Source organism: Aphelocoma coerulescens, chromosome 8 (assembly GCF_041296385.1).
Source record: "Aphelocoma coerulescens isolate FSJ_1873_10779 chromosome 8, UR_Acoe_1.0, whole genome shotgun sequence".
Taxonomy (NCBI): Eukaryota; Metazoa; Chordata; class Aves; order Passeriformes; family Corvidae; genus Aphelocoma; species Aphelocoma coerulescens.
The window spans coordinates 29,247,375-29,271,992 of NC_091022.1; the positions used below are offsets into that span (position 1 = coordinate 29,247,375).

At 42.9% G+C, this 24,618-nt stretch overlaps 1 protein-coding gene across 12 annotated transcripts in view; it reads right to left on the reverse strand.

Annotated features, from left to right (window-relative positions):
- DAB1 (DAB adaptor protein 1) overlaps positions 1-24,618 on the reverse strand; it is a 271,420-nt gene that overhangs the window by 120,721 nt on the left and 126,081 nt on the right. For 7 of the 12 annotated variants that reach the window (XR_011152561.1, XM_069023524.1, XM_069023526.1 and 4 more), the window contains exon 3: positions 3,551-3,663. The exons of 1 other annotated variant lie outside the window; for it this stretch is intronic. The gene's annotated coding sequence lies outside the window, so the exon portion shown is untranslated. Of the gene's footprint in view, positions 1-3,550; positions 3,664-9,288; positions 9,311-21,136; positions 21,532-22,421; positions 22,746-24,618 lie in introns of those variants that run through there. 4 more of the 12 variants (XM_069023515.1, XM_069023513.1, XM_069023516.1 and 1 more) reach the window with 4 other exon arrangements.

The window sequence follows — 24,618 nt, forward strand, 5'->3', positions numbered from 1 at the left end:
CAGTGAAATTCAAAAGCAAAAATTTGCATGCACAGATAGACTCCAGCTTCATACTCCAGATTCCAGGTATTTACAGCCCAGGATACATAGGTCACATCTGACAAGCTGTAAAGTCAAAGGCCCATCTGTAAATGTCAAAATGTTAGTCACTGTGGTGGATGTAATTTAGGTACCTCTTGCCAGGATTCAGAGTAGTAATCTCAAGTACCAACCTAGTTTTATGAGTATTTTCTATTAAGAAGTTACATACTTGCATTACAGTGATTGTAAATATTTCGTAAACAAGAAGGTTTTTTTTCACACAGCAAAGGACACGAGGAAATGTAAAAATTTCAAAAAACAATCCTCACTGTCTATTTAGGGAAATTTACACCTAAACCTAGGAAATGGGAATTCTATTGTGTGATCAATAATCAGAGCCCAAACTAGCCAGGACCAGGCTGTGAAAAGTGAGCCCTGACAGTGCTGGGCAGGCTTGGACAGTGTCCTCGGAGGCAGAGCTCTCACAGCTGGCACATGAGCACCACTCCTGCTGCCTGGATTAAAGTGCATTTGGGTACAGCCACAAGGGCCAGAACAGCAGCTCTCTGTGGTAATAGAGAGCAACTTGGATTTGCCTTTATAGACATTTCATGAGATCTTTTCTGATGTAATGAAATGAAAGATGAAATTCACTGAATTAAACAGATCAGAAAACCTAGGTAACACAGACAAAGTGTGGAACTAAGAAGTGTATTATTTTTAAAAATAAAACTCCTTTGCTCATGCCTTTAGACCATTAGATCTTGTGTATTGCTACAGACAATATAAATCCTTAAGCAATAATGAAGCTTTTAAATAAAACTCAGGCCACCATATATGGAATTTTTTTGATGGCAAATACAACTCAAATGTTCCCTGAATTAACCTCCAAAACTTATGAAGCTTCATCAGCTCAGATGGTGAACAACCACGGGTTATTTGAGAGCTAAGCTTGTCAGAAACTGCAAGAGAGACACAATCCAATTGTCACTGAAACCAATGAACACACTCCTTGGGTCATTTCATGTCAGGTGCTAACAGACATCAGAATCACTGAACAACACACTCACACCGAGTGAGACACCAGTGTTTGGGAATATTTATGCTTAAGGAACTCTGAATTCTGCCCAGTTGTAAATGCCACAGTACAGCTGATCCGTGCTGATCATGAAAGTCTCCCAGAGTATTCTCGTTTCTAAAACAAAGTAAGATTGGGAAAAGTTCCAGTTTTGGTGAAAGTGAATTGTCAATGGATTACTGGGAATTCCAGAGTAGGGAAAAAGCATTCAAGGGGAATGGAAAATGGCCCCATGTAGGATGACTGCATAATGCTTTGCAAATAGGTAGCAGCAGCAAATGTATAGGGCACCCAGCTGTTAAGTGATGCACAGAACATAATCTGACACATTTTAGGTACCAGGATTCTGACAATGCAGATTTTTTTTTTCCCTTCCAGCACAGATAGTAGCATTAGTTGGAGGTAAAAACATTTCAGCATGATCTTGGCTATTCTTTGGGGATCTTAATGGATAAAAAAAATTCCTGATAATAAAGACTAAGGGTCAAAGCAACTTGTATGAAAGCCATTATGAAGTGCAATAAAGGCAGCAAGCACAATATACTGTACATTTCCAGATACATCTCATCTGTTTTGACATTTTTATACTTATTATACTAATTTTGTATTTGGATCCTTAAGCTCCTCAGAGAGTTTGTTTTTTTCTTTCCTCTGGGCACAGTAAGACAGGGACCTGACAGGGACCAGCAGAGACCTTGTTTTGACAAGTATCTCTGCAGAAAATAAAATGGACACGTGCATTCAGATCTATCTTCAGACAGCCAAAATGGCTCCTAGAATTTTCCTTTTCTGTTAACTATTAAGTGAACTTAAATTGCAACCCACAGATAAAATACTGCCTTTGAGTTACACACCCACTGCCCCCAGAATGGCAGGGAAAATTCTAGAACCACCAAGTGTGTTTAACAGAGAAGAGGGAGCACTGCTGAAGATGAGGAAGGTCAGATATGAGGAGATGCTACAGGGCAGCTGTTCTCAGAGTGCTGGAAATTAACAGCTGGCAGACAATTGTTGGGGTTTCCCACATAACTTGCTGTCAACCTAAAACATTCTCATGTAAAAGGTTATAGTGCTAATGACAAACAAAACATCTCCTCGCTTTATTTCTTTCAAACTAACATGACATTGATATTTAGGATTTTTTTCCCCCTGCTGAACTCCTGCTCTGAAAAAAGCACAGCCCACATCCTTTCTGAGGCTGTTTGTCTCCATTTCCAACTGGAAAGCTCAGTTTTGGCCTCACTAGGACACAGTTCCTTCAAATAATGGACTTTAGTGCTAGGGATGGGAACCATTTCACCTTCTTGCATTTGGCAGGAGTTGATTTCACTAAAGGCTGTCAAGGGCTGTTTTGAGCCCAAAATTACCTAACCATGTTTAACTAAATCACTTTATACTTTACCAAACAATATCCTTTACATTTAACTGTCCTAGTGCAAAACAAAGTCAATGTTCAAGTGGCAAATCCTCAAAATGAATGAAAAAGCTGAGTTTCAGAAAAGCTTGGGTTTTTTCCAAGGTACTATCAAGCTACCTCTGTTTTCCCACTAAGTTCAGTGCTGTTTTATTTTGAAGGCTCTGAAAGGATCGTCAGGTAGAAAACCTTCAGCTCTGCTTTGAGTTACTCCTACTTCCAAGATAACCAGCACGAAGCAGTAGCACAAATCCAAGAAGTGGAATTTCCACAAGATGTTACACTTGCATGAGTAGCTGTTAACGCCAGCTGCAGCAGCCAGAATACCAATTTTCCCATTGCTAAAATTTTAGAAAGCAAAACATAAAAGTGAAGGCAGCTTTATCATTACCTGCCTGTTCTCATTTCAGAAAGCTGGTTCCCCTTCTTTAAGCATCTACTAACAATTTTTTTCATTGCAGTTCATCTTGAAAATTAATCATCATAAATTTAAAACCATTTTCTTGCACATCTGTCAGGTTGGTAGTGCTATTTCATTTATTACGAGACCACATGACGCATCAGAGCTCAGTATTTGAACATGACATATTTCCACTTTGTTGTGATACCACATTCGAAAATTGTTCCTATCAATCTTTCACTGGAGCCAAAACTTAACTGTCTTGTTCACTGAAACATTAAATGCCAAGTCACACAGATGAATAAAAGCATTTGCAAGATGCAAACATTTGCAAAAGTTTCCTGTTGAAAAGGGTCTATAGAAGAGAATCCACCAAAGTGAACTGAGCCCACAGTCAGTACCAAAAGCCACTGCTTGTGCTCATTTTGGCCATCAGATCTCACTGAAAGTTAAATGATTTCATTATTAGGCTGAACTTTAAGTAGAATTCTGGAAGTGCTTACAGCTCTGATTTCCAAAAAGCATTACAACTGCTGTGCACATGCCAGACTCAGCTCCTGCCCTGCTCCACATCCGTGATTTTCTGCATCGTTCCCAGCAAGGAGCCAAACCCCAAACGAACAGGCCAGGTACTTACAGTCCCCATAATGCATCATTTTCCCTCTAAACAGTGGCAGCAAACAGGCACCTCCAATACTGCATTACTTTCTTCTCTCATTCATGACGATGTCACACACAGGCTCTTTGATTCTGAAAGAGAAGCATTTCCCAGGTTCTGAGGATGGAGGTACCCTGGCCAATCCATCATGCTTTGTGTGCTAATGATAGACTCATGCAGACGAGGCACCAGGAGCAGTCAGAGGCAGCAGGCATGAAAAGGAGTGAATCAACTGTCAGGGGTTGTGATCTGAAGGACTGCAAGGCTGTGATTAGAATTTTCAATCAGGACTTCCACAATTCATCACGCTACAAGGGAAAGGGGGGGACACACATATTTCTTCATCAGCCCTTCCTGCTATGGGCAAAGCGAGTTCTGAGGCTTTAAAAAAAAGGAAATCTGAACGTCTTATGCTCGAAAGCAGGTGCTCTTCAGGGAGTGGAGAGTAAAGGATTTTCTGGGACTGCACAGCTACTACTTTTTGTCTGCACACTCAAGATTACGTGCAGCACAGCCTTTGAGATTACGAGAAATAAACACAGCTCTTCCTCTCTCTCCTCTTACAGGTGCACTCACAGGCACCTGAGCAAAAAGCAGCCCTGGAAACCTTTGTGTGTTGTCTTTAGGGATATGAAAAGGAATACAACCCTCCAGGAATCCTTCATCAGAATTTGCTAACATGCTCGGTGAAACTTTAGAAAATAAAAAGGCAGAGCTCTTTACAAGGCAAGGATTCTCACAACCTGTATGAAATCACCTGCAGCACTTGCCAGGAGGCATTCAGTCACATCTTCCAAATGCAGAAAGGACCAGCAAGTTTACTGAGTGCACAAGATCACAGGAACCAAACACGTGGTATAACCCTGTTCTCCTCATGGTATTTGTTTGCCTTGGTACTGCAGCCTCTGACTCAGAGAAAAACTCAATTCCACAACTCAACAGGGCTTGGAGCTGGGCTGGTTCTGCAGCTCTGCTGCAGCCTCCCTTCTGAAACCATGGGCAAGTCACAAAAGCTCTGCAAGTATTTTGCTGCTTCTTTCCTCTCCTTCCTCCCCTATGAAATGCAATAACTCTGTCTCTCCAGACACAAATTTGGCCAGAACTCATCCCCAAAGAGGATTTGCTGCTTCAGAGAGCCTGTCCCCAAAACAATGCCAGCCCAGCAATTAGGAACTGGGTGCTGGTAGCTCAAATGAAGTGCCCCAAGGTCTGTATCCATGTCACTACAGTCTTTGACTCAAAATCCAGATCCAAGTCACAAGCTAGGCAGATTAGACATTTATTGAAATATATGAATGAAGCATTATTTTAAAAGGCAATTTTCATGTTGAACCATGAATAATGAATAGTAAAGACAGATCTTGTTTACATAATTAATGTTTCAGTTATTGATATTCCTTCAGAGGGTCACTAGACATTTTTCTCCAAGTTAATTAATTAATAAAGCAACTCCTTTTATGTAGGTAATTGTAATCACTTCAATACTCAAAGGCATGTAAAATATCTGGCTTTTTTTCTTTAATGTTGCAACCTGAGTGACACAACGGTCATTTGCATAAATATAAACACGGAACGGGTCCATTTAACTCCTGGCTAGGAAAAAATCCTTTGAAACTAATAGGAAAGAAATACATTAATTAAAGACAAACATGGGCAAGATCACCTTTTGTCCCTGCATCACATCACATTTCCCTAACACAAATCTCAGCTTCAAGACACTGAATCACTCATGGTGCCAATCTGTCCTCACTCTTAGCTGAAGATTGCTCTGAGGAGACAGAATAATTTGAGAAAGAACAGACTTTATGGAGAAACAAAGAGAAACTAGAAAGCTGTTAGCAAGCAGAAAGCTTTAAATGCTCAACATTTCATAGGTAACACGAACCTTTTCTTCTTCCATTAAGAAATGCACTAACAAATCCTGCAAACAGAATCCTGGCCCTGCAAAAATGTGTTACAGAAACTCCTACTGCTCATGTAAGTCCCTCTCAAGCCAGGTGAGAGTGTTACTTTGCTCAGCAGCCAAAGTTTATTTGCTCTTGCATCAGATCAGGCCTCATAAAAAACAATCTGGAAAGGATTACTGGATGCACTGCTTGAGGAAGGTGGGGCAGCTGAGAGGTAATAATTTTTTATCATATTATTCTTAAATCATTAATTCCTTGTACTCATCCCATTGCTGACCTTTTCCATCTGTATCACCACACAGAGGTGCCAAAAAAGCATCTTAGGGGGGAGGTCCAGGTGCTCCCCTAAAGAACAGCCAAACAGTCCTCCAAAGCCAATTATTTGTTGTTAAAATTTCACCTCGAATATGTCATTTGTTGTGTGGTTTCATGAATGAGAGAAAGGGGTAGAAGATGTTGATATTTGAACCCTGACTAGCTCATAACCACAGTCACATCATTCTGCTATTTCCTCATCAGAAAACTGCAGTTGTCTCTACTATCAAGCATTCTAAAATATAATTTGGGATTTTTTTTTCCATGTGCCTAGGACCATGGGGAGAAAATGAAGGCAAGGAGGGCTCCAATCCACGTCCACAGCTCTGAGGAATGGGATAGCAATACAGATAATAAATGTTATTATCTGTATTATGCACTCATCTGCACCGTATCAGCTGCTAAAACCTTGCAAATATTCCTGACACCATCAAGAACCATTTCAACCTGTTTTGAGACTGTAAATCTTGTATCTGATCTCCATCCAAGAGATTATAACAAAATGTGAAATAACCTAAATATTGAAAGCCATTTGACAGGAAATGGAAATAGATACTGGAGGGAAAAACACATTCCAGGCTTGCAAATTCTCTCTTCTATGTAATCCTTATCCATATCCTTCCAGGGGACTATTTGATATCTCTCTCTCTCTCAGTGCTTTTCACCACTGCAGATCTTTTCAGCCAGCAGTTGGTTGTGGTTTCAACTGCTGGCTCCAGCAAGTGGCATTCCAACCATGCAGGAGTCAGGAATGCAGCCACTAAGCAGGTTATGAATAAACCACTCAGGTATTCTTCTCTGTGTTTCTCAGTAATTACTCACAGCCATGGAGCACAACAGAGATCTGCTCCTTCAGGGCCTCACTTCCAAAGGATCGATGTGCTGCAAACAGGGGCACTGCAGGACTTAATAGCAAGTTTTAAGTGCTTCTCACAAGACAAGAGTCTCCTCGACAGCCTTCTTGCAGGTAGCCAGAAGCTAAAGAGCTGCTCTTAGCGTATATTTGTGCCTTTTGGCCAAAATCACACTTCCTAAACACAAAGAAGCGACAATGGACAGATGCAAGAGAAGATATAAATGAAATTCCAGATTAACAAAGCTCCATTAAATCAATTTAGCAATTCCATCTCCAGGGATAACAATTTGGCTTGCAGTGGTAGGCTAAATAATGCAGCTGAACACATTAAGAATAGATCTGTATTCAGGCTGAATGGACTGTTAGCTCAGGAAAATAAAGACAGGAGGGAAAAGAAATGCTGAAGTAGCTGTTTCCTGCCCACAGCACATTTTCTCTTCTCCTTTATCTTCCAAAACTATCGTGATCATACATCTATCAACATATCATACACCTTCCCTGTGAAAGAAACAGAATAGGCCTCAAAATTTGTGTCTTCATGGGTGCCATGAAAAGAAATATCAATTGATCTGGATGCATAAAACATCCAGGAATCAGTGTAATCAAGAAGTGGGGCTTCTCCTTTGCCATCTTGCAAATAGCAAGGGCTGCTTTTGTATTTTATTATTTTATACTGCAGATACCTTCACTTCCCCTGAGTGCATTTAGCAGCAAACACAGAGATTTCTCCTCTGACCAAGAGGCAAGTCCCCTTCTCTCTCCCTGCAGTCAGAGTTTCAGTTTTTCATGAGACAGTAAAAAGTTTCTCTACTGTCAGCACTAAAAGCTTCTCCTAAAGTTGTTCTTTCTCTATGTAGCTGCATTTCCATCAAATTTTAGTGCATACTTTTTTTATGAAAGTGTTTGACAACCTCAGGATTTAGGTTAGAAAAAGAAGATGAAATGTAGGCTAGGCTACAGGGGGCTTTCTAGGGAATACCCCACTAAAGCAGTCTCCTGATAGCTAAGGTATCTTCCCTGCTATAAAAGCCATGATTGTTGAGCACAGATTTTCAGGGGGCTCTGGAGGTTTAAAATCTTAGAAAGACCTAATTTCATTCAAAACTATCTGCTGGCTTCCCCTGGATTTTATATGAGTTCAGATGGAATACAGAAGGAATGATACACCATTAGCAAAAAACTTTAGTTGAATTTTCTTTCTCTTATAAACATCATCTAATGCTGTCAGGTTTGCTACAGAGTATTTATTGTTTTGACTATCCAAAAAGGATTAATTTTTTTGAGATGAAAACCAGCACATCAAGAGGGGTGTAAAATTACATTATTTCTATTGCCTCAAAGTAGGCAATGAAAACTTTAATGTATCTGTTCCTATCCCAGGCATACCCATGAATATTTTTAAAGCACAGATACAATATTCCACCAATGTTTTTACTCCTATTTTTGCTCTAGTTAAAATACATTTTTAACTCCAGAAGGGATCAATTTGCACAGATATTTACACCACCTGCCCTATTCCAATTCATTGGGTCCAGTTTAAACATTCTGCAATGCCAGACTCCTGAATACAGTTAAAACTTCACAGGTGTTTACAGTAACTAGACAGACAACAAGGAATCCCCAACACCCTGCCTTTTAATGCTTCATATCTCTTCTTTTGTGAGCAAAACCCTGTAAGTGAAAGGATTCCAGACTCATCCTTTGTGCTGCCTTTTCGGGCCATGCTGAGCATCACACACTTCCCAAAGCCTGTGTGCAGTGAGGGTGACAAGACACACTCCTGTGGGGTTCTTTTCCCTTTCTCAAGAGTTCAGTGTTTATGTGTGACCTCCAGTGTTTAAGTGATGACTATTCAGCGCATCACTTACAAAAAACAGCCATTCTCATTTCCTTTACACTCCTCCTTGCAGAAATAAATCAGTATCCTGACTGATTGAAACACTTAGCTGCCAGTCATCCTGCTTTGTCCCTTCGCTGCCTCATGCCAGCCTGGCAGAGCTCCGGAGATGCAGGGAAGTGATTAAATTGCAACACGGAGCCCCGAGAGCAATAACTAAGTGAGCGGTTACAAACAAATAACACCGTTCTTCATAATTCAGTAAAATGCATTATCTGATTTTGTGTGTGGCTCTGAAAGCCAGTCACAGCAGCAGTGCTTTTTTACTAATGCAGTAACATTACTGCTTAATGGTGGAAAGCACAGGAGAGCAATACATGGCCTACAAATAAGAGTAAAATGTGCAAGCTTAACAATACAAGTTTATCTTCCTTATGAATTACCTAGGCAGTGCTTTTATTGTATGAGATCCATTGTTTCCTGATCTGCAAATTACTTCCTGAATCTGTTAACTATAATGGGATAAATGCATTTTTCAGTCTTGCCCTCTGAAAAAGAAAATAAACAAACCCACAATAAATCAGTCTAAGCAGGTGAGACTGAACTGGCAACAAGGCCAAGGTATTTCAAGTGTGCAATCTCTGGCTCCCTATAACACTAAAGGATTTTTTTTTTTGAAGGTGGGAGCACAGAGATGAAAGGATTTAAGTGTAAATTATCCAGTGATAGTGCAATTCTGGAGTATTACCAGTACTGCGTGTGAAAGATTATTAAAGATCAGGTAGGATTTTTCCAGCCTTACCTCAGCCACCTCCAGGGAAACAAATTCTGCAACGCTCCGTAAGAAATAAAGAACAAGCTGAGTATGTTAAAAGATTCATAGATATAATTCCATGAACTACAAGCTTTGTAACTCAGATACCTCAAAGTGCACAACACTTTTATCACAGTCCTTGCATTTCATGTGTCTTTGAAGGATGACATTTCCACTCCCCCACTTAGCATTTGCATGCCTTGAATTCTCTCGTAAGGGCCCAAGAAGAGTAATATTGGTTATATTTACATATCTTCCTCCCCCTAAATTCCAAAACCATATCCCAAATTTATTTACCTAAGCAAAATGCTTCAGCCATGTACAGCCATTAAAAACACCACGATTATCCTGAGAAAGATAAGAAGCCAAACGCCAGTGTAGTTTAAATTCTTCTCCATCAACAGAAGTCAAGAGGACTCTTGGTATCAATGACTCTCATGCTCTGTCTCACAGGAGTCATCAGATATAACACATTTTCTATTGACTAAACCCACCAGTCCCAGAGTACCTCAGTGAGTACATAATCTGCACAAAATCCACTCTTCCAGTTACCTCAGACCAAAAAAAAAAGCCATAAACCAAAAATCCCAAGCCCGATACTACTTACAATAAAAAATGAGATTTTACATTTGTCCAGGACTACTCCTTCGTACCAAAATCCCACTGCACTATCACCCCTCCTGCAGCCTCCAGAAGGAACATTTCTAGAAGTATTTTCCCAGAAAATGGACAATTTCTTTAATTACTGCTTTGAACTGAAATTACACAGAACAGTGGAAGTGACAGCAAGAGGTTCATCTTTCCATCAGGGCACCCAGCAAGCTGCTGAGTTTGAATGCATAAAGTACAAGAGTCAGAGCAGAGAAAAAAGGGATCGACTCTGATGTGAAGTCTTGTATCACAAGAAGCAGAAGAGAAGAATTTGTGATTGCTGTTTAATAATGGAGGACTTGGGAGGTTCAACCTGGGAGTCAAGATGTAAAATCAGCTTCCAGGGGCGGGGAGCTTAAGAGTGGATGGAGACAATCATCTGTGAGGAAGGAGCTGCATCCAGATAAAGAGCCATGAGGAAAGGAGAGGGACCAGAAAACTGGGATTAAGAACTCACACGAAGAGCTGGCATCTCATTTGCCTCTATTTAAGGTCACAAGGAACACAGCAGAAGCTGCTGTCACAGCTTCTAAATTAAACCAAATGGTGTAGGTCCACAGGAAAAGAAAACCTGGTCTTGAGGATGCACATGGATCTCAACACAATAGGATTTGATGTTCCTCCCCAGAAAGGAGTTGTATCTTCCTTACTGTATTAAAAGCAAGATCATCCTACCATTACTGCTGTACTTCTTGTTGAATATCGTAAGCTGAATTATTCCAAATACATAATTTCATTAGATGAATTTTCTAAGAAGACATAAATTAGGGCATATGGTTCATAATATTTTCACTTCCTTTCCCTGTAACCCATTTCACTAGTTTTACACTTCATCAATTTAAGCATTATGGTTAATAGGTAACGTTTAATTCTGTCAAAGGAGGAAAAAAATCCAAGTGTCTCATTAGGAAGCTCTGATGGCTATTTCAGAAAGTAGTGCTACATTTTCTACCTGTGTCCAATATAGATGAAGACACTGAAGTTGGAAGCACGTGCAGAACTTACAGCTTTCTGTGCAGGGCAAAAGCTTTTTTACTGCTCACTTGGGCACGAGGAAAAGTGGATCCCTGGGGGACAGAATCCCTGGGAGATTTACAGTTACACAACAGCAAAAGCAAAGCACTAAACCAGAGCACAATAATGTCTGTTTTACCACAGAATAAAACCAAGGGCAAGCAACATTTTATTCCTGTTAAGCATAACACATTCCTACAACAATAATATATGAAGATTACCTAATGGCAGGAACAGCATCTCTGACTAACTCCAGGAAAAACATCAGTAAAGCTGTTTTCTACCCAAAAACTGTGCACTGAAGTGTGGCAGTCATCTTTCAAACACCAACAGGTGCCAGAATGTCACACAAGAACAAGAAACACATGAAAAAGCTTTCACAAAATCTAAAGGAGGCTGAGTTCTCCATTACCCACACTGTCTGGCTTACAATCACTGCAAAAGTTTACAAGGAGCTGTTTTATAAATCTTTGTGAATGTGTGTGAACTCCACTTCCTCAAAATAAGCAAGATACATTTCTGTCACATACTAAGAATGCTTCTACAGGTGGTATTAGTGCCTTAAAAGCCCCAGTAATCAATCAGAATTATCACAGGAGGGGATTCAGAGTCATGTCAGGTTTTTGAATGACAGAAGCATGCGGAGCTTTGTACTACAAAAAGAGTGTTCAGAAATAGAATACATAATCTACTCACACTCCTGAAGAAGTGGGCCAGCAGATAAAAAAACCTTTGAAAAAACCAACAACCAAAATGTATCCCACTCCTGTTTATTAACACATCATTAGACTGTTTCACAAGTTGCTGTTAAATATAAAATTATTCAGTAGAGAAAAGGGAGGCTGTGAGTAGTAACACATTGTACCTGTAACAGCAGCTGTTTCTTTTCTGCACCCTGACTCTTCCCTGAGCTGCTTTCCCCGTTGTATTTTTGAAATTTTGGGTACACTGTAACACAGCTCCTAAGGCTATAACCATGAAATGTAACAGGCTACTTTAAAAAGACAACCTTTGGCACGTGAGGTTTGAGGTGTGAGGGTCGCAGGGCTCTTTTATAGGTGCCAAGAATTAAGATTTGTCTTCCCAAGTGTGATGCACAGCACAGGAAGGACATGGTGCTGTAGGAGCAAGTCCAGAGGAGGCACCAGGGTGATCAGAGGGATGGAGCAGCTCTACTGTGAGGAAAGGCTGAGAGAGCTGGGATTGTTCAGTCTGCAGAAGAGAACCTTGGTTCAGAAGTTTCCCTCTCACATTACTGCACAGAGATGCATTAAGAAACTTTACAAGTTATTACCACTACCTCACTAAAACGTTACGCCAGCATTTTTCATTTAAAAGAAATTTCCTCTAAAAAAGCACTTTGTGAACTCTACTAGAAATTGCAAGGCATTTCAGTCTCCCTTGTCTACTCCTCAACCTTTTATTACAACAATAAATAATATATACAGTAGATTAATATTTAGAAGAACTTTACTCTCCTACTTGCATCACCCTTATAAATTATTCTATTAATGAGTTATTTGATCTCAACATATTAGCACAAAAATTACATTGTTCTCTGTACTACTCAGTAACCTATGTGCCTGCCTTCTGCTAAAAGCTTCTTTTCAAAGTGCTATTATTAATTGTCAAGCATTGGAACTGTTCCTCCAGACATTATCCCCTTCACTTTCAAGACAGGCAGACAAGATTTTCTCCACTTTTTGCAAGTCATGTACAACCTAAAGTACATCTGAATACACAATTCATTCTATTTAGCACTGTGCTCTCCCTAATGTGCCCATTGTGGCCAACTTCTTACAGGAAGCGTTTGCTGGAACCATCAGGACTCAGCAAGATTAATACACACTATGTTGTCATGTCTGCATCTTATCTCATGCAGTGATACTGGAATGATAAAGATGCAGTCCAACAGAAGTGTGCCAGCAGTGACCAAACCTGTACAACCATTTCCTGGAACTCTAGGCTGAACTTCTTCCTGCTGTATTAATGTTAAAACTACAGAGCTATCATGAACTACTTCTGTTCCCTGCTGACTGTAGTTTAATTTTAAGTTGCTCTTTTCACCTAACTCCTGCAACATTCAGGTGCAAAGTGGGAAGGAATCCTCCAGACATCCTTGTTTCAGTTCTTTTGGTTTCTTCCAGTATTGTTTGAATACACAACAGTGAACTACACTGATGTCCAGAATGGTTTTTTGGAGAAGAAACCAGACGTACACTAAATCAGCACAATTCCTGGTGGTTTCTTGATGCCTGTTTCCCATAACAAACCAAACCTCTGATTGTCTTGGAAAAATCCAGTGCCAGTCTTTCTCATGAAAATTTATGTGCACCTATGAAAATAAGAGCCATTCACTGTCATTCAGCCTAAGAATACATCTCCTTAATAAATGAATAAATGATTAATCACTGTGAAGCAGCCAAAGGTCAGCCTAGCCCAATAAAATGAGAAAAAGTCTTACAGGTAGTCCAAAACAGACACTAAAATTGATATTATACCTGCTTTACTCATTGACCACATTACAAATTATGTACACACTTTCAGCCATAAAGAAGGAAATCAACATTCTACTCATCAAGAAAATTTATTCCTGTGTTCCCAGACCCACGAGACGAATGACCCTACCTGTACTATTCCCCTTCTCTGTACTGTCCTTCTTCCCATCTCCACCAAAAAGCTCCATCTACAAACACTGATTAGCAGAATCAGCCACCCACAATGTGTACGGGTCACTTGCAGTCTGTTCTTTGAACTAGAGATGATCTTTGCAATAAAGAACAGAGTTAGTTTTCTACACAGCCTGAGCAATATTTCGAAGCTTGATGCGCATGATCTGCTCCCCTGGATCTCTGCTCCCTGGAAAAAAAGCAGCTCGAGTTCAGTGACTGAGAACAGGATCCTTCTCACCTAAATTGCAGTTGTCAGGACTGGGCATCGTGTCCAAGTTAACAAACTCAGCTGCTTCTACAAGGATTAGTGAGGCACAGAACCATCCCTTGGAGAGTCCTCCTTCTGCCACCTCTTCACCTCTTCCAAGAGCCCAACAGAACAAATTATGCAAGAATGAAACATGAGAAACTCTACATTCAAAAGGACAGCCACATACAGGTACTTTGCTGGACCAACAGTCCTGCCAAGAAGAAAATAAAGAGCTGCAACCAGAGCTCCCTTATGAAAATCACTTGCTGCTCTTTTTCAAGCCCAAACTCAGCAGTGGCTGCAGCAGAGTGATTTTTCTGGTGTTGTTTGACAGCATAAAGAAGATTTCATGTTCTCTCCGGGAGCATCCTGCACTGAAATCCAGAAACTGAAGCCTGGCACTGTGGGATTCACTGAGTAACAATTCTTCACTTTTCTCTGAGGATCTGTATGCACCAAATTCAATTAGCATTTGCTACAAATGTAACATAGCAACAGGGGACAAGCTCTCATGTGATGTAAATCAGTGTAGTGCTTCTGATGTGAAGGAACTTGACCAAATTTCATCAGCTGCAACTCTCACGCAGTGCTGGTGAATAGCTTACTCCATCTCTAGGGAGGTAAGGACCATAAAATTTGAGTGCCAGGAACAGTAAGTGGTCAATTCAATTTGTTATCCTCTTTAGGACTTCTCGAACATTTTATTTCTCTTGTTTTCAGAAAGAAGAAAAATGGGTCAGAATATATAAAAACTATCACACAGGGATGGTGGGTGGAAAACTGTCCCGAAGCCATAATGTGAGATTTGATTACTTCAGCAGCCACAAAGAAAAACCCCATTCATAAAAAAATCTTTATTAAACTCACTGATTTTTTTTTACTGTTTTTAAACTTGAGCTAACTGCCAGCATGCTGTGTGAAGTACCATTTCCTGTTGATTTGTTTTGTATTAATTATAGCGCAATTAAAAAGGGGAGTCTTTACTGCAAACAACTACCAGGTGTTTTAAAACCACAAACAGGGGCCACAACATTTCCAAGTGACACTCTCAGTGTTACTGTGGCACAATAAACACATTTTCAAATGTATGCACATTCACAGAAATAAAAACCCTGGCATGGGAAAACCTCCATTATGTTTAAAAAGCAGGGAAAATCCACCTGCTGGGAAGACCCTTGATATTTGTGGAACAGCTGCTAAAAGTTAAGACATGAGCACCTAACAGGTCATCTAATCTTGCCATTAAAAGGTCTGAATTTGCTAATAGGCCCTGGAGCTTGAAGAAAACTGACATAAGAGGCAGTAACAATAAAACTAAATTAACTGTGTATTTTTTTACATAAATGAATGAAAGGGAAAATTGAAATACTAATAAAATATTTGCTGCACTGACTGTTGGGTGAACTGAAGAGCAGTACAATTTCCTGAGTATCAGCTGTGCTGCACTACAGTTTAGAAGTATTTTGCTTTTTTTCCTAATAACCTTTATGCTTGGCTTAACTAGGCATCTACTTGGAAATTCCTAAGCCTGGAATCCTCTACAGCACCAAGTTATCAGTGTGGCACATCCTCACTAACCTCAAGATCAAGGAAGCAGAGTCTCCTACCCCACCACAGCCACAAGCCAAGTATGAGTGGTTAAGAATTATTTGGTTTACAAAGGTTACACAAGGAAATCAAAAAACTTAAAGCAAAGTCTTCATGCTACTTGTTTGTTAAAAATATCCTAAATACAGAAAAAGCTTTACTTTCTCCCCATCAATCCTGACAGATACTACGAGAGAGAATTAAAGGAAAGGTATGAACTCAATGAGGGGAGAATTCAAGTGACCTAATCCATGTTAATCTGGCAAAAAGCACATGCCAGTTGCAGTGTTCTGGCCAGTGTCAGGCATAGACTGACAGGTCCTGGAAGGGCTATCACATCACTGACACTGCTCCTGCACGAGCACTGAGCCCTGCCTGCTCAGATCTCTTCATCCCAGTGTGATCTGAGGAAATACTGGAGGCACCTGAATAAATCCAGGGAAGGTTGAACAAGTTGAACTGCTCTTCTTCTTTGCTGTTTTAGCACAGTCTGTTGAGCTGCATCTCAAGTAACCAGGAACAGAAATGAAGCTTTTTTTTATGGTGTAAAAAAAGACCACCCACAAATTTTCCCTCAGTTACTTCAATTACTAAAAAAAAAAAAAAAAAAAATTATAATCCTTTAGGTTAAGAAACAACCAATATTGATGCCTGCTAAGTAACTGATCTGTCAGTAGGGCAGAAGACAGTTATGTAAAAGGAAACTATGAAATGTGTATTACATCAACTGGATTCCCAGTAATCCAAGTTCTCCAAGAAATTCAAGAGCAAAGAATTGTGGTATGATCTTGAAGTTCTGCAGACTCAAAACTTTCCTATGCTTCCCAAGAATAAACCTGTGCAGGTCAGAAAGTTCTTTTCCCAAACACAAACATAGATAGATTGATAAGCTCTGGAGTGTATCTTGGGACCAACAGACTGATGGCTGCTACTACCTACAGAATAACACCAGAAAAGGGTTTTGCACACCTTGAAATTGCTTAAAGAGGCCACAGCTGCAGTGCCTGGATGCTGATCAGCTCCCAGTGAGCTTGAAAACATGCTGGCCCCAACAGACATCCTCAGCAACCCTACAATCACCCACATCAAACCCCACCAGAATCCCTGTCACAGTGACAACAGAGATATTCATACTGTATTTTGCTACAAAAAGCATTTTGGGGAGATTCCAGCTCCATCTTTAGCAATAATAAGGAGACTTTGTATAAGAGGACTCTTGATTATCCTCAGTACTAAACAGCCCATCACACTCAGGTATGAATAATTCTAGCAGCCTTAGTATTCTGTCTTGATTGTCTTCCTCTTCACAAGTGTCCTCTAAATGTAATTTTCCAGTAAGTACTCACTGAGGAAAAGCACCTCCTAAAACCACAGGGACATTGCCCAACATTTAAATCTGAAGTCTTTGCAAGACAGCAATATGCCTGCTAAAAGAAAACAAAACAGCAAGCACACATGCATGATAGGATTATTTGATCCAATACAATATAAATTAGGTCAGACTCCTCTTTGGAGAATTCTGAGTCAAGAACTAGGTGGTCCACTAAATTTCTACTCATTTGCCTTCAGGCTTGGGGAATTGCAAAGACTCTCAAGAAACTGATGCTCCTCTACCCACAAGAGTAATCACTACTTGGTGGTGGGAGGGGTGGGGAGTCTCTCAGTGTAACTGCTTGACAATACCTGGAGACCTGAGAAATCTTTGTGTAGTAAAAAGGGCAGCAAATGAATATTTGCATATCTCTCTCTCTCTCTCTCTCTCTCTCTCTATATATATATCTCCATACACAGAGATACACAAAATTCAATACAGAAAAAACCAGCAAGCGCCCTGGTTTTTTTATGTTGTATGTATCATAAAATCATAGAAGAGTTTGGGTTGAAAGGGACCTTAAAGCTCATCCAGTTTCCAGTTTCAGTCCCTGCCATGGACAGGGACACTTCCCACTATCCCAGGTTGGTCCAAGCCCCGTTCAACCTGGCCTTGGACACTTCCAGGGATGGGGCAGCCACAGCTTCTCTTCTTCTCTGATCCAGCACCTCACCACCCTCACAGGGAAGAATTTCTTCTGTGTATCTTACATAAGAAAATATTCTTACCCTTAAGATATGAATATAAAACGTAAGATACGAAATAAATAAAAAAGATAATATTAAGATACCCTTTAAAGAAGGGTAACCTCTGCATCCTCATTAAACCAAGAGTAATGGAATGACTCTCTGTAGAAAGTGCAAAGGATCACAGGCTGGAAAGTGCCTGGAGCCTGCTCCCCCAGCAGGCTTCTGCTCAGGAACACTGATTTTCGAAAGCTCACTCACAGCCATCCTCCTCCCTGCTTCCATAAGTAACTGAAGTAAATCTTCACGCCTCCAAGGGCCGTAAGTTCATGTCAACTGCTTCACATATCTAAGGAGAGGACTGAGCCACAGCAAGATGTGACAAGCAGCCCTTCAGCAATGCTGCTGCTCCACTGTGGATGGATGTGGCCAGGACATGCAGCTGTTTGAAGGGCTGGGACTTGGACAGCTGCTTCCCCCACAGCTGGGGACACAGCAGCCTCTGCACCTGCACCGACACACCGGGGTCATCCCAGGGAATGAGCTTCACTCTCACCCCACAAAAAGCAATACACTGATTCAGAGACAAAAGCTGACAGGTCTTGCTCTGCTCTGGTTCTTCAATACGGCACCCACCACCTTGAGAGAGATCCACCACTGCAAACAGGCTGTGCAGACCCCACTGCCACCAGCAAGGCTCACACTGGTAGGTTCTGACAGAGGATTTGTGCACGTGGCTGAACCACTTGAATGAACAAAGTCGAGGACTTAAAACACTGCTTACATCTAGAACACACAAACATGTGTTTGACAGCAGTGTAAGATTAAATACACAGATACAGGTACCCTTCCTGGAGCTCACAGTACCAGGTTCACTCACCTGCTCTAAGTTGTGACAATTCTGCTGCCTTGAAACAGAAATGGAAGATTGATTCATGGATGAAATTCTTAAACCACCACCATGAAATGTCATTTGGCTGCAGTTAGACTGGGTAAAAACTAGTGTTAAGGGCAAAATATGGAGTTGCAGGCTCTCCTTGTGACAAATCAAAGTATGAAAATGAAAAGGTTTCAATCTGATTAATTACTTGGTTTAGAGTATATGCTTTTCATTCTACTGTATCAAAATACTCCTAATAAAACAGTGCAGCTGATGAAGTCAAGCACTGCCTTACAAAGGCTGGCAAATTTGCAGAACAGCACTTGAGGTTCAGATTAGTAAAATCCTAATGAATATCTACTCTAATACCCATGTAATTGCAGGGAATGCATTTGCAAGTGGTACAATTAAAATAAAAATAAAGTAAAAGAAGGAAAAAAACCACTGGTACAATGGAAGTCCAGACTGATTTTAGTGTCAGTTTAAGAGACTGAAGTGCCATCCTGGAAGAATGAAGATCCCATTTAAAGAGATGCCAAGAAACAAAGAATCACAATAAAGATTTCCAATTCTTTCCCAGATCACAACATGCTTCCATCTTTCACTGTAAATAACAATGCCAACAATTCTCAATTTCATCACTTTTGTCCCAGACACCAAAATGGTTTCCATATGTGTGATTGCTAATGATTGCTTTATCCCAAGTGCTCATCTCCTCCTGAGCACTGCACAAGGAGCTGCCCAGCACAGGCTCCTGAAGACTTCCTTGGAGCTAAATAAATGTTGCTTTTGCACTACATGTTGCACCTCCTTCTGGGAGCCAGCACCTGGCATCTCCACACCTCATCTTCCTACCCATAAAAACAGGTTAGTGCAGGACTTATTTCATCTCCCAAAACCACCAGGCAAATAAATGCCTTAAAGACAGAGCTGGTGCTGTAAGAATGAAGCCACAGAAGGGCTGAAGGCAAGGACTGCTAAAATAACGCCAAACAGAACAGGACATATGAGAGACCAAGTAATAATGTAGTTTTATTCCTAAGTAATTGGCTGAGCAAACGTATTGTGATCCAGCAGCTCTGATTCATTCTGCAAGAATGCTTGGGTAGTGTTTATAAAAACCAAGTCATTACCTTGACTAAACATTGACTTGGACAGTTAACTTTAACCATCAAGACCTTGACTAAATATTGACTGGGAAAGTTAATTTGAACTATAACATCTAGAAAATCGTGTTCCTCTTTCCTAGTATTTGCTATCACTTCAAAATGCAAACAGGGCTGTAAAAATAGAGATTCTCCCACCTCACTGATATTTAGTTGCTGAGCTTGGCTGTTGCTAAATTCAACACAAATACCTTGAAGGAATTTGAAATATAAAATACTTTAGAGACAATGGGCCTGTTAGGGATGAGAGGAAATGGTCAATCTTCCTTTGCTTGACCAAGGACCCATCAAAACTACTAAAAAAAAAGTTTCACAAGGTTAATGTTTTAAATTTATTCTGATACATACATGCAGCAGTTCTACAAATTTTGCAAATTTTAAAAGCTATGCCTTGCCCAAAGAATCACACAGGCTGACCAACAGGACAAGGGGTTCATTCTGGTACCTCTACTTTTTAGAAGCAGCTACTTCAAGTCTACATCCTCCACTACTGGTTTCACTTCATCATGTGAGGCCATGGGTCAAAGGACATACACAGGGGTCTTTCACTGGCTGAGTTAAGAAAAAAAAAAAAAAGAAAAAGAAGAAAATCAATTTCAATCCTCCTAAGATGAAACCACTCATATGTGCAGTCACTAAGGTCCCAAAGGTAATCCTACAAGAAAACATGATGGTGTCCTCCATCACTGTGTTGAGATACTGTTAAAGTGCAGCAAAATCACCTACGAGGTACAGCCCAAGATCAAAACACTCCAAACAATAAATCTGTATTTCTAGACCAGTGTGAGCAGTGCATTTTAGCTGTGTAATGACATAAAAAGGTAATGACAAAGGGGCAAGGAATCCTATGCTTCGGAAGGTGCTATGTATGTGGATAAAGAAATAAACAATGCTATGAATCCAGCACTAATTCCACCCACAGTTTCAGCTCAAGAGTTTGAAAGTCCCTTTTAGCTTCATGCCTTGATTCCTTTTTTAATACATCAGCTGCCTTTAGCACACCCAATGAAAAACAGCTTAAGAGCAAATATAAAAGACATAAATCTCAGCTACGAGCGAAAATACCAAACTGGTGAAAACTTGCTCTTCCATTATTTTTGAGTATAGCAGTAAGGAACAGATTGATACTGGTGTTACAGGGGGTGAGGGTGGGGAATGAAAGAACAATAAACAATACAGTCATCAGTAGTTTAACACAGCGCTGCGTCTTGCAATGGAAACATACTGTGAAACAGCTTGCGAGATAAGCTTCGTCAACGATAAGTAATTTTTATTCCGTTTGAGTGGCTGAAAACAATAAACATGATTAAATGCTTCAGACATGCATTCAGAATTTAGACAAATGGCAAAGAGTTCCAAGGACTTGGCTTTTAAAACTACTTCGGGGAAAGACCTGGAAATTAACTTAACTGGTTTGAAACGTACAATGAAACAGAAGTTCGTCGGGAAATTAAAAACTTCCCATTCGTCTGCCAGCTCCACGACTCTCCAGCCCAGAAACCAGTTTTGTCATCTACCGTTCTTCACTATGATTATTGGTCCCAGTTTCCCACCTCACCATTTCGCCATTCATAGAGGCATTTCAAATGTGCCGGTCATGAACCTGAGCTTCCCTGGCGTGAAAACACCCCGGAAAACACCAAAGGGAAGTGGTGGCTCTGGGGAGTTCACAGTTCCGTGCTTGTCCTGCCGGCCCTTGCGGGCTCTGTCACCGCTGTCCTGCTCCAGCCTGGCAGCAGCTCCTGCGCCCACCTTCCTCCCACGGCCGGCAGCCCAGCAGCGCTCTGAACTTTCATTCCCGGCTGCCTGCTCCTGGTGACTCGGTGGCCGTGCACAACCCCGAGGAGAAAGCACTCCAAAACACGCAGATCGTGGGGGGGATGGAGGGGGGAGTCGGTTTTTTCCCTAAAGTAGGGGCTTGTAAGGGAGAGGCGCAGGAACCCGCAGCACCTCTAACGCAAGCGGTCACTCTGCACCCGCTCCCCTGCCCGCGCACCGCTGGCCAGCGCCGGGGGCTGCTGGCCGGGGGCCAGCGGGCGGTCCCCAGAGGGTCCCCGGCTGGTGAGGGCGAGCTCGCCCAGCGCCCTGCGCGTCCAGCGGCCCCTCCGCCCCGGGCGCCATTTCCCCGCCGCTCCTCAGCGCGGCGTCCCCCGGCCCTGCCGCACCTTCCCGGGCAGGGCAGCGACGGCGCAGAAGAGCCGCATCCCAGCCCTCGGCCGGCTCCCAGCCCTCGGCAGGCTCCCAGCCCTCGGCCGGCTCCCAGCCCTCGGCCGGCTCCCAGCCCTCGGCCGGCTCCCTGCCCTCGGCCGGCTCCCTGCCCTCGGCCGGCTCCCAGCCCGGCAGCGGGGGGCGCTTCCCGATGGGCGCTTCCAGCTGCGGGGCGGCAGCGGCCGAGGTTCCCGAGAGCGGCGCATCCCAGGGAGCCCCGGCACGGCGGGGGCGGCCGGGGGGAATCCCGCAGCCGCATCACATCTGTGGGTCCCTCCTCGATTTTATTTTACTTGCCCCGCTGCGGGGCACGGCGAAAGCGCCCCCAGCCCTCTGCCCCAGGGCTCGGCTGGGTGTGGGGCAGCCCCGCACCGCGCTCCCCCCGCAGCCGGCAACTTCCCGCGACTCGCAGGGGATTCCAGCCCTCTCCCCGTCTCGGAGGGATGGGAGGGGGGGAAGGACGGCCAAAAAAAAAACTTCCTTCGGAGAAAAGCTGCCCTTCCGTGCCTGCTGCGGGGAAGGGGTCCCCGCTCGCAGGAGGAGAGGCGCACCCCGCTGTGCCCCCGAACCCCGCACCTGCCGCCGCGCCGCCCTCAGGACCGGCCGCGCAGGGGAGAGGGGAGCGGCTCTCTCACCTGCCCCAGCGAGCCCTCTCCTCCTCTCATTCCTCTGCTCCCCATCGTGGGCGCAGCAGCTGCTGTTATTCCTTAGGATACACATGGCTCGTCCATGCTGGGAGAGCCGCCTTCCCGCGCCGCCTGCCCTCTCCGGCCCCGCCAGCGCGGCGCTGAGGCCAGAGGGAGGGGAAAAGGGAGGTGTGCGGCAGAGGAACGCTGCTGATGAGGGGTCGGTCTCCTCCTCCTTCTCCTCCTCTCCCAGGGCTGGGGGTCTCAGCGCCGCTGTGCAGCTGGGCAGGGAGAGGGGGACGGGCGAGGAGGGGGCTGGAGGGGCTGTCCCCGCTCGGGGCGGGGGGGCTGGGCGCGTCGGCTCGTCCCCAGCCTGTCATCGCCTCCGGGGCAGCCCCCGTGGGCGAGCAGAGCGGAGCGGCTGCAGAGCCCCCCGCCCCGCCCGCACCGCGCCCGCAGCACCGCGCTCAAGCACGGCCGGGAGGAATCGGTACCGGGGGCTTCCCCGGGGCGGCCGAGCGCAGGGAGGGCGGTCAGTGGGTCAGTCGGGGCGGGGGGTGGCCGCTGCCCACGCGTGGAGCCCGCACACGGCCCCGCGAACGCGGCTCCCCCCGCACGGCCGCGGGGCTCCAGCCGGGCCGCGGGGCTCCAGCCGGGCCGGGGGCCCCGCCGCCACACCGCCACCAGTGTGCTGCTTTTCTCATGGCTTCTCGCAGTCACCCATGAAAATTTAATGAGGCATTTAGGGCTGTTACCTTCAGAGTCAATGGAGGAAGCATATTTAGCCTAATGCACTCGCTGCCGAGCCAATAGGTCTGTTGCAGGAGGATCAGAAGTCATGGAGAGACTCTCCTTTCAACACAAAATTCACGACCCATTAAACTTATTCTGTGATAACAGCTTCTTTACAAACGGAGACCCATAGAAAACAGAGGCTGTCATGCACTTCCCGAAAGGATTTACATACAGAGAGAAGTACATTTGCCAGGTTATTGCCATTTCACCAGTATTATCTCCAATCAATGCATAAAAGCAGCGCTGCTCTCGCTAACCGAGGTAAATGACTACAAGAAAAGCTTTTTGCAGCCTCTAGATAGATCTGATTCACCCCCCGGGGCTGAGTGGCCACGTCTCCCTGGGCTGACAGGGAAGAGGGCTCAGAGCATTACAGAGGATTGGATCTGATCAGGAATTACGAGCGAGATGTTCTGCAGGACACGCAGATACCCAACTGCTTGATGTGCACTCCCCGGGATGACAGCCAGGGCGGGATCACCAGGATGCTCACAAGGTAGAAAGAAGTCTACAGGTTATTTTACCTCTACCTGACAGGCAGGAGAGCTGAACCAATGTGGCAACACACTTAACAGGGCAGGGAGCAGAGGGAAAGGCTGAGCGAACAGATTGATTGAAAGTACATGCACAGATCTGGTAACATTCTCAAGTATTATCAGTTTCATCTCCCTCAATTATTCTTTCGGCAGCACATTAGGTATTAAGCATAAAAAATAACGTCATGTAATAACCTTTACAATATAAAAAATTCAAAATTCAAGCCACATTTATAGAAGTAGTTGATGCAATGGAGCCTTTCGTTATAGACCTGTTGTCTTCATTTCAATTTATTACAGAAATGAAAGGTCAGATTCTCAATTGAACCTACTTATTCTAATGTGAATTTAAAAAAGTAAGTTCTAGTAGTTAACTTCATTGCAGCAAAAATTTCCTATGGGTGAGAATTTCACCATCTAGGAAGAGAACTAAAACAGAAATAAAGTAATTTTTTTCATTAGGAAATAACAGACAGCATCCTTGAGGAGACATGCTTGTCTATATGTATTAGGTCCAATAAAATACTGGGGATCCTTAGTTTCCAAAAGGCAAGTTTTTTGTTGGGGAAACAGTAAATGAGCTGCTCTTAGCCTTTGACCAAAGCACGATAAAATGAAGTTGCATTTATTGTGTTGCTGGCCTCACTGAGGTTCTAGAGTTTACAGGAGAGGTGCTGGCAGTTAACTAAGAAGAGGAGGAACTTTGAGTAGTATAAAACTTCATTCCCATTTCTGAAATGCATGGATGCAAGTCACACTTCCTAATAATACTTTTTAAATATAAAAGACTACTAGCTCACAGCTTGTAATATGAATGCAAATGAACTTGTAATTATACTATGCAATTTTCTACTTTAGAAAAAAAAACAACTATG